The sequence below is a fragment of the Dendrobates tinctorius genome, unplaced genomic scaffold (assembly GCF_039654945.1).
Source record: "Dendrobates tinctorius isolate UK_male_01 unplaced genomic scaffold, ASM3965494v1 ptg000064l, whole genome shotgun sequence".
Taxonomy (NCBI): domain Eukaryota; kingdom Metazoa; phylum Chordata; class Amphibia; order Anura; family Dendrobatidae; genus Dendrobates; species Dendrobates tinctorius.
The window spans coordinates 11,510,468-11,524,142 of record NW_027361732.1 but is presented as its reverse complement, the minus strand read 5'-3'; the positions used below and the strand labels follow the sequence as shown (position 1 = coordinate 11,524,142).

The following is a 13,675-nucleotide window of genomic DNA, read 5'->3' as shown; positions in this document are numbered from 1 at the left end:
AGAATGTGATGATAACACATTGAGTACCCACAATCGCATCACTGTGTTAACAAAGCTTGCTCCAATCACAGCAGTTACTCTCAGGAGCCAGCTGTATAATGCCGCCAACATCCACACAGTATGCTGGTATAATGCGGGCTTACCTCTTGAGCCTGTTTCATATAGTAAGGGTTCACATCTGCTATAAATGTTGTTAACGAGTTAAAAATGTGTCACACCTGAAAATACTGCAAGGTCAATAATTGCATCCCCAAACTGTGACAATTTGGAGCAAAAAGTACATTTTTCTGCATAATAGTTGGCAGTGTTCCAGAATATACCAACGTGTGAACAGATGCAAAGAAAAGATTTTGGGTGAAGTTGTCACGATCATTTTTTCTATCCTTCCCAATATGAATGTGGAGACACAGAGGTAGCATCATAGTCACTAAGGTCATTATATGCTGCTCAATGACTTGTGAACAGATTCTATTGTAATTAATAAGACCCCTGCATGAGACTCTTTGGGCATCATACTGTTGATTGGTAACTACTGCCCTGCTCTCTTTGCATCTCTCAAAGTCAGATTGGGCAGAAAGCAGAAATACAAAATATACAAACATTTTCTCATTCATTGCATTTTAAAACCTAACAACCTGAGAGAGTCCCTTTAGGACTCGTACTCATCTGCGCTTAAATCGGACAAGTGAAATCCGATTAAAAAATCTGATTGCACTCTGACTAATGTTATTCATTTAGTGCTTTTTTTTAGCTGGAATATGGATGACAGAAAAATTGCAGCATGCTGCGAGTGGCAGCGTATATCGGACGAGGCTCACCAATGCAAGTCAATGGGTGCAAGAATAAAAATGGACGACACATGGACCATCCATATGCCGTCCGATTTTTACGGATAAATTACCGTTCTGTAGCAGAGAAAACAACGCATTGCATACGCATGTCGTACGGATGCTATGTGAGAAAAATCACACTGAACTCGAATGACACTCACATGACGCTCGTCCTATTTTTCTGGATCAACATGGGAGAGATGTTTTACAGGCAGATGAGTGAGAGCCCTTACACAGTGATACTTGAGCCGTGGGAGGAAGCAAAAATGAGTGGTCTTTTCAAGTGACCAGACATATCTACATTTTTCACCAAATATTCATACCCTCCATATCAATATCAGACCCCAGTTCTGACAATAAAAATAAAAAATATTCAGACCCCAGGCCAGACTGCATACTTACCCTTCAGTTTCCCATTTTTCTCGGCACTGGATTCCGCTGGAGTGGATCCTAATGCCATTCACCCTCAGCTTTTTGTGCGCACCGCCACACACTGGGGTCAGAAGACTACCCTGAAGTACCCGCGGCTATACAAGAGCTGGGAACCTGTGGCTGCTACCCAAAGGCAGTCATGGTAACAATAGTCATCCATTTGAACAGTATAATCCATGCAACTAGTTAATTTTTGGCTTTTCCTATCAGCCTTTGTTGGCAGGAAAGTCATGCCTGCGATTTTCTACAGAACCATGAATGACATCACTGGATGTGACAGGCAGAGCCTGCAGAGAGACGTGGACCATTAAACATGGCGACGTAGAGCGACGCCATGACGGCCATTGCTTTCAGTTTAATCTAATTATAACGCTCATGAGTATTTTGTCATAGGGCGTCACACATCATACTATAAATGCGCGGAAAGCCACTGATATTCACATCCCTTTATGAAAATAACCTGTTCTTTAAAGCCACATTTATTTATGTTCTTTCATTACAAACAGAAAAGAAAATCAGTCAGCCATCATTCAAATGCAATCACTGCTGTAACAATTGATTCTGCTAAGTTGCACAGAACACTTCCAGCTCCTGGTGTGAAATACAGCTTCCCAGAATGAGCTCCCCCCCCCCGGCTTAATAAAGCATCGCTTCACCCTGTCATCAGTATACCAGACCAGGTGCCATGGGCAGGAAAATGGAATTGTTTTAGTATTTGCTTTATAGACCCCAGTACTTGTTAAAATGAAATATGTCTTGATTCAAAAGCATTCTTCAGTGACCTCTGCGCTGGAAATCAGCAAATCCATACTTTCTTTCAATTAACAAATAGCTTGGTTTGACTTTTACTTAGAAAGATCTTTGCACATCTTGTATTTCTTAGAACTATTGCTTCAAAATGATCAGAGGGGAAGAAAAGAGTAATTGAAATGTGCACTGTAGATCCTGGAAGCCAATGCAGAATTTTTTTGGTTTATCAAAAATTTGGGCATCATCTGCCAGTGCCTGTAATTGGCATTTTCTAATGTGCTGCATGGGTAAAGCAAATCTGTCACTAGAAAATGATGACCCAATTAAAGGGTTATTCCCAGCTTCACACGTTATCACCTACTAACAGGACAGGTGATAATTCGCTAATAACTGGGGATCAACCAATAGGACCTCCATAGATTTTGTGGACGGGGCTTTGAAATATTCCATTACAATGGAGCAGTGCACACCCATTCATTATCTAAAAGATTTCTGGAGATAAAGTACAGTACTCTATCTCCAGCAATACCTGTATCGGATAGAAATTATTTTGGTCTGTTACAGGGTTTTGCAGCCTCTATCTTGTTCCTCTTATCGTTTAACAGCGCTGCAGCTTATTTCACCATAGAAACAACATACATTATTACAGCACCACTCCAATGTTCTTTTTTTTTTTTTTTTTGCACCGCTGGAGTGGTGCTTTAAATGTCATTGGCCTGCCCCATCTCATACTCTCTGCCGCCTTCATCGTTTTCAGGCATCACTCCCGTCCGTCTCCGGTGAAAAGTGTCCCTCCTCACCCCAATGCACGTTTCGCATCCAACTTCATCTTCACGCCCCCGGAAGAAGCTGGATGCGTAACGTGCATTGGGTTGAGGAGGGACTCTAAGATTTTTGTGTGGCTGCAACCTCCACCATTTGATCTGCTATTATATGGTAATATGTATTGCTGCTTCCTATATAATTTTGTTTAAAAAAGACAATTTGACTTATTGTGTAGCTACATGTCATTGACTTGTTTGCCAGTATTATCTAGTGTGGGTGTTTGTGTTGCCAGATGTTTAACACACATCTTTGTGTCTCCCCTTGTTTTGGGCGCTTTATTATTTGTCCTTCCTTTTTAGGGTTTTATCTTGTTATAGTTTTTAAAATTATCTATAATAAAGCATTGCAATTTTTAATGTTACTTTCTGGATCTCTTCATTCGGCTATCTTTGGTATGCAAGTCCGATTTTTTTTATGTAATTGTTGTGAAGTGCCAGTCCCTTTCTGATTATTGGACATTATCTATAGGTAGTACTGATATGGATGCTGTATTTACGATGTTAATCAATGTCAGACGGGCTGTATAATCCTTTATGCACATTTAACTCAATTTCTGCCTAAATTGTCTAATTGATGGCTTCTCAGTGTGCCACCTCCCTGCTGCTGAGATCTCACACTGCTCAGTATAAGCTGCAGATGTCACTCAGGCTGGATGGACGGACATAGACTCCTGAACAATTTAATTTTATAAAAGGACTCATAAAATGTTCATCTTGCATACAGCAATTCAGAAATGGATTTTCAAAATAAGCACACCAGTCTCATCCATACTGTTTAATAATGTATACAGTAGGTATTGTGAAATCTGGTGACAAATATATTTTAAACCGATTTAAGAGTTTTCTGGTTTCAGAAAAAAAAAACATCTCTATGAGGGGCAACTTGTTTTATGAAGAAAAAACAACAAATCTCTATATACTCACCCTCCCCTGGTCCGGCGCTGAGTGTCCATCGCTACTGCTAGTATCTGTTCTGCTCTGTGGCACTGACACCACATTGACAGCACTGGTGCTTATAACTGCATATACAATGATCCTAGTGTGGAGGGTTAATAATCCTGTAAAAATATTAACTATTTTTGTCAAGGGCAAACTAAAATTCATATTTCCACCTTGCTATTTGTTTTTAAAATTTAGGGTTACAACTTTTAAACTAAAGTTATAACTTATATAAGTCAAATCAGTTAAAAAAATATAAGAAACAGGAGGCTTCCATATAGTATAGTTGTATATTATCGTCATACTAATGGTCATCAGATCAAAGAGTTAGTTGTACTTAATATTATGTAGTGCGTGTGCCATAGGTCATCACACATTGCGAGCTGCTATACTGGCTCAAAGATCTGTATAAAAAAAACACACATCAAGGTCTTCCCCTCCGCCTCCCAGACATGTTTCACTGCACGTTCCAGCTTCTTCAGGAGAAAATGACTTGACACTAATAGCGGCAGAGACTCAGCACTGTAGCAGGGGAGGGTCAGTAAAGCTCGATTTCTTGTTAAAACAAACTGCAGCTGGGAAAGTGGTTTTCTGAATGTAGAAAACCCCTTTAATTGGATTGAGCTCTAATATCAGATGCAGCAACTACATAACACACAGAACAGAGTCTGGTATACAATGAAGGACACCTAGTGCTCACCAAAGTTTTGTGAATTCTTTAATCACCTGATCCATGGAACTGAACTTCCACTAATCTTATATTGATAGACCATCCTAAGGCTGGGGTCAGACGACCATAGATTCAGGCCGATTATGCAAATGACACTCTGGTCTGAGTGACAGCATAGTGTGATCTGATGATTCTCTTGGATGACAAAATCAGAGAACTCTGCGTGGAGAACAACATTTCTCCATCTTTCCATTGTATCGGTGCGCAGCAATTGGAACATGCTCAGATATTGGATCAAACAAGGACATGCTATGATTTTTTTCCTCGGACTGGCTTGACAATGTTTTGTTGGATCGCACAAGGATTAAAGATACGGTGGTGTGCACCTGGCCTGAAAAAAAACAATACCGGTGTGATCTGTGTCAGTGTGTCCGTGTGTAGCATCCGTGTGGCATTAGTGTGCCATCCGTGTGTACCATCAGTGTGACACGTACCGGCATCCGGTAAAAAGCAGTACAGTTAGTGCTGTGTCCAGGGGCGAGGTTCTGAATCCACCTCTCATCATCGTTGCCTGGTCTCCCTGCGGTCAGCGAGACCAGATGACGCTGATGACAGCTGTAATCTGCACTGCATTCTGTGTATCGCGCATAATAATTTTTTTATTTTTTTTTTTTTAAACGGTGTGAGGTCGAAGAGATCAATAGCCATAAAGGAACCCAGCCTAATAATAACAGCTCACAGCTGTCTGCTTAGCTTTGTTAGTAAAAAGGGGGACACCCCAAAAAAATGACATGAGGTTCTCTCTATTATTCTATTTACTAACCAGCGAAGGCTAAACAGACATCTGTGGGCTGATATTAATAGTCCGGGAAGAGAACATGGATATTGGTCCGCTCCCAGACTAAGAACACCAGCTCTCAGTCACCCCAGAAATGGTGTATCCATTAGATGCGCCAACTCTGGTGCTTTGACTCGGCACTTCCCACTTGTCCCAGTGTGTTGGCAAATCAGGGCTGTGGAGTCGGTAAGCCAAACCTGCGACTCCGACTCCTCAATTTCCCTTACACCGACTCCCATATATATTGCTTATATTTAAGTGAAAAATTTATTGTAGTACAATGTGAACATCAGACATTTAATCATTTTTATGATACAATAATCAAGATATTTAGATAGAACATAATATATATTTATTGGAATACAACTTTAGAACACAAAAAACTGTAATAAATTCTAAATATGTAACACTATTTAATATCAATTACATATATATTGTATGTACAGTACAGACCAAAAGTTTGGACACACCTGCTCATTCAAAGAGTTTTCTTTATTTTCATGACTATGAAAATTGTAGATTCACTCTGAAGGCATCAAAACTATGAATTAACACATGTGGAATTATATAATTAACAAAAAAGTGTGAAACAACTGAAAATATGTATAATATTCTAGGTTCTTCAAAGTAGCCACCTTTTGCTTTGATTACTGCTTTGCACACTCTTGGCATTCTGTTGATGAGCTTCAAGAGGTAGTCACCGGAAATGGTTTTCACTTCACAGGTGTGCCCTGTCAGATTTAATAAGTGGGATTTCTTGCCTTATAAATGGGGTTGGGACCATCAGTTGTGTTGTGCAGAAGTCTGGTGGATACATAGCTGATAGTCCTACTGAATAGACTGTTAGCTGCTTTTTTCTTGCCATAATACAAATTCTAAGTAAAGAAAAACGAGTGGCCATCATTACTTTAAAAAATGAAGGACAGTCAGTCTGAAAAATTGGGAACATTTTGAAAGTGTCCTCAAGTGCAGTGGCAAAAACCATCAAGTGCTACAAAGAAACTGGCTCACATGAGGACCGCCCCAGGAAATGAAGACCAAGAGTCACCTCTGCTGCAGAGGATAAATTCATCCGAGTCACCAGCCTCAGAAATCGCAGGTTAACAGCAGCTCAGATTAGAGACCAGGTCAATGCCACACAGAGTTCTACCACCAGACACATCTCTACAACAACTGTTAAGAGGAGACTTTGTGCAGCAGGCCTTCATAGTAAAAAAGCTGCTGGGAAACCACTGCTAAAGGACAGGCAACAAGCAGAAGAGACTTGTTTGGGCTAAAGAACACAAGGAATGGACATTAGACCAGTGGAAATCTGTGCTTTGGTCTGATGAGTCAAAATTTGAGATCTTTGGTTCCAACCACCGTGTCTTTGTGCGACGCAGAAAAGGTGAACAGATGGACTCAACATGCCTGGTTTCCACCGTGAAGCATGGAGGAGGAGGTGTGATGGCGGGGGGGGGGGTTTACTGGTGACACTGTTGGAGATTTATTCAAAATTGAAGGCATACTGAACCAGCATGGCTACCACAGCATCTTGCAAGCGGTATGCTATTCCATCCGGTTTGCGTTTAGTTGGTCCATCATTTATTTTTCAACAGGACAGTGACCCCAAACACACCTCCAGGCTGTGTAAGGCCTATTTGACCAAGAAGGAGAGTGATGGGGTGCTACGCCAGATGACCTGGCCACCACAGTCACCAGACCTGAACCCAATCGAGAAGGTTTGGGGTGAGCTGGACCGCAGAGTAAAGGCAAAAGGGCCAACAAGTGCTAAGCATCTCTGGGAACTCCTTCAAGACTGTTGGAAGACCATATCCGGTGACTACCTCTTGAAGCTCATCAAGAGAATGCCAAGTGTGTGCAAAGCAGTAATCAAAGCAAAAGGTGGCTAATTGGAAGAACCTAGAATATAAGACATATTTTCAGTTGTTTCACACTTTTTTGTTAATTATATAATTCCACATGTGTTAATTCAGAGTTTTGATGCCTTCAGAGTGAATCTACAATTTTCATAGTCATGAAAATAAAGACAACTCTTTGAATGAGGCGTGTCCAAACTTTTGGTCTGTACTGTATAAACACGACGTAATAAGTAAGTAAGTGGCAAAAAACAGTTTTCAACAAAAACATACTAAATAACATTTGTGCAGTCTATGAATTTGTTCTAAGAAATATCAATTGCCTCCATGTGATCCTCCTTCATAGAAGACCTCAAATCTGACCTAATAATTTTAAGGCTAGAGAACAACCTCTCTACACTAACTTGGGTTGGAGGCAAAGCCGTAACCACATGGGCAACATCTAACAATTTCCGGGTATAAAGGAATTGCCTCATGCACAGTCAGTTTTGATGAACGGTTGAATTTTTCTATTTCTTTGAGAGCAAGTGAAACATTTTGCTGAAATATGGTCAATCTGCTTGCTATAGGAGACGGATTGAAATCTTTTTCCTTGCAGCAACGCTTTGCCTGCTCCATGTCATCCAAATACTTGTCAAATTCAAACGCCTCATCTGATGAGGATGCAGATATGGCAGCAGTAGCTGTGTCAGGACCCAAGTCCTCTTGCTCCTGGCAGTCCTCCTGTAGGCCACTCATCCTAACTGCTACCTCAGTCAATTAGTAAGCTGTTGGTCATCAAGCAGTATACGATGACTTGGGTCCACATAAACAGCTGCCAGAAAAATTTTATTTTCCAATAGCTGTGTCTCTCTCCGTTTCATTGAAGCAGAAATGCCACCTGTTATTAAACCTCCTCTTTGGGACAGTCAAAATAGCAAGTTCTTCCACTCCCTTATGAAAATGCCAGGAGATAAATCCTCAGCTTGTAATTTTTTAGTCACGGTAAATGGGTGATTAAGCAATACCTTCATTTCAGCCACCTGTGTCCATTGACCTTCATTTAAGGTTATCTGAGGGTTCGCCATATCTATAAGAAACGGTTTTAGTTCAATCAATCGCTCAATCATTAAATAAGTGCTGCCCCACCGAGTGGCTTGATCGACAATTGCCCCTTTCCCAGCACGTCTCATCAAGATGGAATCAATTTTAGGAGTTCTGGCGGCAATAACCAATTTCCTCACTTTTCCAATCAGATTTCCAGCATGTCCCTCTTGCAGACTATCTCTTATTGCCAGCTGCAGCGTGTGCACAACTTTCTCATTTTCTCCAGCTTGGTGCCCAGAAATCGGATCCTGTGCAGGGCAGGCACCCCTCCCCCTCCTCTCTCTTGTGAAGACGGCAGAAGACAGGACAGAGGAGGGGAGATTGCCCCCTGCAGTCTGGAGCCGGTGCAGGACGGGAGCACTGCAGTATACAAGTGAGTTTTGATAGGTGTGTGCCCCTGCTTCTAGGGGGGGCAGCTGACCCCCTGCTCCTCGCTGGCTATAGCCATGATTCACACAGCGTTTTTGCGGATCCGTTTTTTGCAGTAAAATGCAGTGACTCTGGGCATCCCAGCAAAGTCAATGGGTTTCAAGACATGACATTCAGACACATTGTTTTGTGAAGATCCGTTTTTGGGCTGAATGAGCATGTCAGTTTGTGTGGAGTTTTTCTAATCTGCTTTTGCTATTGAAAACATCTATGAGCTCAAAAACTTTTCAGGTGATGCGGTTTTTTAAAAAGCTAATCTGCTTTTGCAGCTGAAAAACGTATCCTCAAAACGCAGCAAAAACGCTGTGTGTGAATGTAGCCTTAGATCAAGAATAGAACAGCCATTTATAGGACATTTCATAAATTTCACAAATTCCTAAAAAAAAATTTTCAGCACATTCTGCATTGTACTACTATACCCAATTTATTATATATTTTAGGAGTCGGAGAAGTCGAAATTAACAAAGACCCACACACACAGAGAAAAGTCCTTTAATTGTACAAACAAATCACTCCCCAACAATTATTTTCTTTTACCCATTTATTAACCTAAAAATAAAAAAAAATCAAACTAATCCTCACTTGTCTGTCATAAATCCACAATGATGAGGTCCCATGACTATCCCCAATTCTGCTACATCCACATGATATGAGCGGTGACATCAGTAATGTGACCGCTCACCAATCAGCCGGAACACACTCACCGAACGGTGACGCAAATTTCTTACCCTGCATTCGGTGATGTCAGTAAGGTTAAATTAGTTCACAGGCCGGCTCACACAGAGCTTACAATGAAAACTGCTGACTGTGACCTGCTGTAACCTTATTACATAAGTGCTTACCACTACAGCCGTGAAATCATGCTAAGCTCGGTATGTTCTGGCTGGCGTGAGCGGTCACATTACTGATGTCACCGCTTGCCACACCATCCTGATGTAGCAGAGTTGGGTGACGATTACTTTCATTTTTTATTTTTAGGTTAATAAATGGGTAAAAGAGGGTAATTGTCAGGTAGTGATTTGTACAATTAAAGGACTTATCGCTGTGTGTGTCTTTATTCATTTTGACTACGGGGTTAGTAATGGGGGTGTCTGATACACGCTTCTCCATTACTAACCCCTGGGCTTGATGTTATTGGTCATAAAACAGTTGACATCAACCCCAAAACTATTACCCCACTTGTCAACGCACAAGGGCAAGGGAGTAGAGCCAAGGCTAAGCAACAAAATTGGTGCATCTAATAGATGCATCATTTCTGGGATGATGAGGGCTGGTGTTCTCAGTCTGCGAGGGGGTCAATATCTATGGCCCTTTCAAAGCCTATTGTAATCAGCCCGCAGCTCTCGGTTTAGCCTTTTCTGGTTAGTAAAAATAGGAAGGACACCATGCAACTTTTTTGGGGTCCCTTTTTACTAAGCAGTAAAGGCTAAGCAGACAGCAGTGAGCTGTTATTAATAAGCTGGGAACCTTTATGGCTATTAGCCCTTTCCCAGAAAAATAACAGCCCCCAGCTGTCTGCTTTCTGTCAGCTGGTTAGGAAAAATAAGGGGGACACCACGTCTCGATCATTGCAGGAAGAACAGACAATGATGAGATATTTAGTTAGCGCTATTTCGAGGTGGTGTGTGCTGGACTACTACTATCATCAGCGCCGCCTGGTCTCGCGGATCGCGGGAGATCAAGCAACCCAAAGCTTTGAATAGGTCTACGAGAGTAAAGGCCCCGTCTCACTAAGCAATCTCGGTAGCGAGATCGCTGCTGAGTCACAACTTTTGTGACGTAACAGCGATCTCACCAGCGAGATCGCTGTGTGTGACAGCGATCAGCGAGCGGCCCCCCTGCCGGTATCGCTGATCGCTGGAAGAAATCTCTGGACATTTCTTTGGTCGCTGGTCTCCCGCTGGCCAGCACGCATCGCTGTGTGTGACAGGCGGGAGACCAGCGATCAGGTGTAAAAAATAATTAAAAAAATAAAAAATATAGTCATTCTCACCTTCCGACATCGCGTTCAGCCATCCCGCCTCTCTCCACGCTCCGGTCCCAGTGATCCTTTGCACGAATGACCACGAGACTTTGTTATCCCTCGAGACCGTGACATCTCGCGGTCATTCGTGCAAAGGATCACTGGGACCGGAGCGTGGAGAGAGGCGGGATGGCTGAACGGGACGTCGGAAGGTGAGAATAACTATATTTTTTATTTTGATTCTATTTTTTACAGGATGGCAAGCGATGCCGGGTGCTCGGCATCGCTGTGCTGATCGCTGGTGAAGCTGTCTGTGTGACAGCTCACCAGCGATCACATAGCGATTTACCAGCGATCCTGACACCTTGATATCGGTGTCGGGATCACTGGTAAGTCGCTTAGTGTGACGGGGCCTTTAGTGTCTCCAGTAAGTGTGGAAACGGTCACCACAGATACTGGAGACACTGATGTGTGAAGGGGGCCTAACACAAACATGTTGGGAATGGTGATAGGTTTTACTATGTCTAATGTGTTTGATTAAACAACATATTTGAAACCGTCAATAATAATTTATAGCTACATGTCTCCACCTAAAAATTCTTTATGCTCCGCACAACAGAGTTTTCACAGGCAAATATTTGGTGTATCCAAGAAAACGCTATGAACTCTAAGTTATGTGAGCGGTAACAAACTTAAATCAAGGGTTCCAATTTCAAAGCGTCTCGTGGGATCTTCTCGATATACGATAGTCTCATTGTGAAGTAATGCAACCTGCTGTTATGGATTGCAGCACACTAGCGTTTTGGAAGAATTGAAAAAGTCCTGGAGGAATTTATTTCTTTAAACAACAGGGACATTCTCTTATTTATAATAAATAAATAAAATCTGGTTGCTTGTAAACCAAAAAGTCCAATACTTACATGTCTGAAGTGAGATAAGATGTATAGTATTGACCTACTCCTCTATCACCATTGAGAAAACATCCACGCTCAGCTGAGCCGTATATGAGGGAGACAGAAGAATCTAGCTGATATCTACTAAAGGTGACACTTTGGACTCCAAAAAAGTTTTAAAAAGTAACTAGAATAATGGGTCTGCATTAACAATGCAGCAAACTTATTAAAGGCATACAGCTTTTTTATCAAACCGCATCAGTAAAAATACATCAGCCATGAGGTGGCATCAAGAAAAAGAAAAATATCCAGTGTGAAGCGAATTGCATAAAACTTATCATGCCACCATGTTAAAATTTGTTTCAATATACAGTACTAAAACAGAGGTCCAATGCTTCATGTTATAATAATACATATCTTAAAGGGGTTGTCCACTATTAGGAAAACCCCTTCTTGATCTACCATAAATGTTTGGCCCTGATAAAATAAAAAGGCTTATACTCACCGCCTGTGCCAGCGCCGTTCCAGCGGTGTGGTAACATCAAAAATCCCCCAATTATTCATCATGTGAACGTGGCCTAAAGGTCAACTAAAGTGATCATGATTTTTTTATTTTTCAATATTCATAATAGTTTTTGATGTACAGATTCTCTCTTTGTTACACAAACATACAAGTATGTGATACAGCTGCCTGTCAGCTGTATTGGTAAATAAGATATCTCAAAACCATATGCCAGATAGTGTTAGCCACTTTGGTGCATGTAGGGATAAAGGTTGTGTAAAATTAAAAAAAAAAAAAGACTAAAACAGCAAATGGTCAGCGATTTTTGACCAAAATATACACAACACTGTAGGTTAAGAAACATCTGACAATTTTACCATGATGACTAAATTTGCAACGGATATCTGTTCATAGATGGCTGTCACGAATGATGAATAACACAATATTTTCTCCCAGCCATCAGCTTAACTAGTTTAAATCATCCATCATTTCAGCCTTTCTATCAAATGTAGACGGTCACAAACAGAAAATGAAGGTCCAGATTCAATGTTTATGTGAGAGAAGTAGAATTTCTACTAGTGTTTTGCCTCTACTACTAACTTTATGATGAAAACAATGATCTGATATATTTAGAAATATTTCATTTATTGCAAGCAATGTAAAAAAAATTCCATATATAGCCATATAATAAGTTTTTCACGTGCAGTAACATTTAAGATCATAAGAAGACTCTCACAAGCCTTATGTTACTACTGTGTGTGCATACGGTGGCAGCAGATGTGAATGAACTGAAGCAGCAAACATGTACTGTTGTACCTGCTGGCGTCCCTAGTAGCCGAGCAATGCCTAGAACAAGTGTAATGGTAATCGGAGGCTTCAAAAATACCAGGGCTGTGGAGTCGTGGAGTCGGAGTCGGTGCTCATTTTGGTGGAGTCGGAGTCGGAGTTGGAGTCGGTATAAAATGGACCGACTCCGACTCCTAAAATATATAATAAATTGGGTACAGTAATTCAATGCAGGATGTGCTGAATATTTTTTTATAGGAGTTTGGGAAAGTTATGAAATGTCCTATAAATGACTGTTCTATTCCTGATCTAAGGCTACATTCATACACAGCGTTTTTCCTGTGTTTTTTGAGGATATACGTTTTTCAGCTGCAAAAGCTGATCATCTTTTTAAAAAACTGCATCACCTGAAAGGTTTTTGAGCTCATAGATAATGTTTTCAATAGCAAAAGCAGATTAGAAATCTGCTCTATCTATATATCCATTTATCCATATCTGTCTATCCATATCGTATCTGTACCAAAAAGAATGAAAACCGGGTAGTACACCAATATATATTCTGTTCTATCTAAATATCTTGATTATTGGATCATAAAAATGATTAAATGTCTGAGGTTCACATTGTACTACAATAAATTTTTCACTTAAATATAAGCAATATGTGTGGGAGTAGGAGTCGGAGTCGTGGAGTCGGAGTTGGAGTCGGAGTCGGTGTAAGGGAAATTGAGGAGTCGGAGTCGGAGTCGCAGGTTTGGCTTACCGACTCCACAGCCCTGAAAAATACTATTGATTTTTTTTTTTCAATTTGGTAAAATTTACATGAATCCAGTGGTATTAACAACTATGATATGCATTGCGGAAAAAAATATTACAC

The 13,675-nt window shown here is 41.0% G+C and overlaps 1 protein-coding gene across 2 annotated transcripts in view; it reads right to left on the bottom strand.

Moving 5' to 3' along the window:
* Nucleotides 1–13,675, bottom strand: part of ENOX1 (ecto-NOX disulfide-thiol exchanger 1) — an 835,160-nt gene that overhangs the window by 649,169 nt on the left and 172,316 nt on the right. The gene's annotated exons all lie outside the window — the stretch shown is intronic.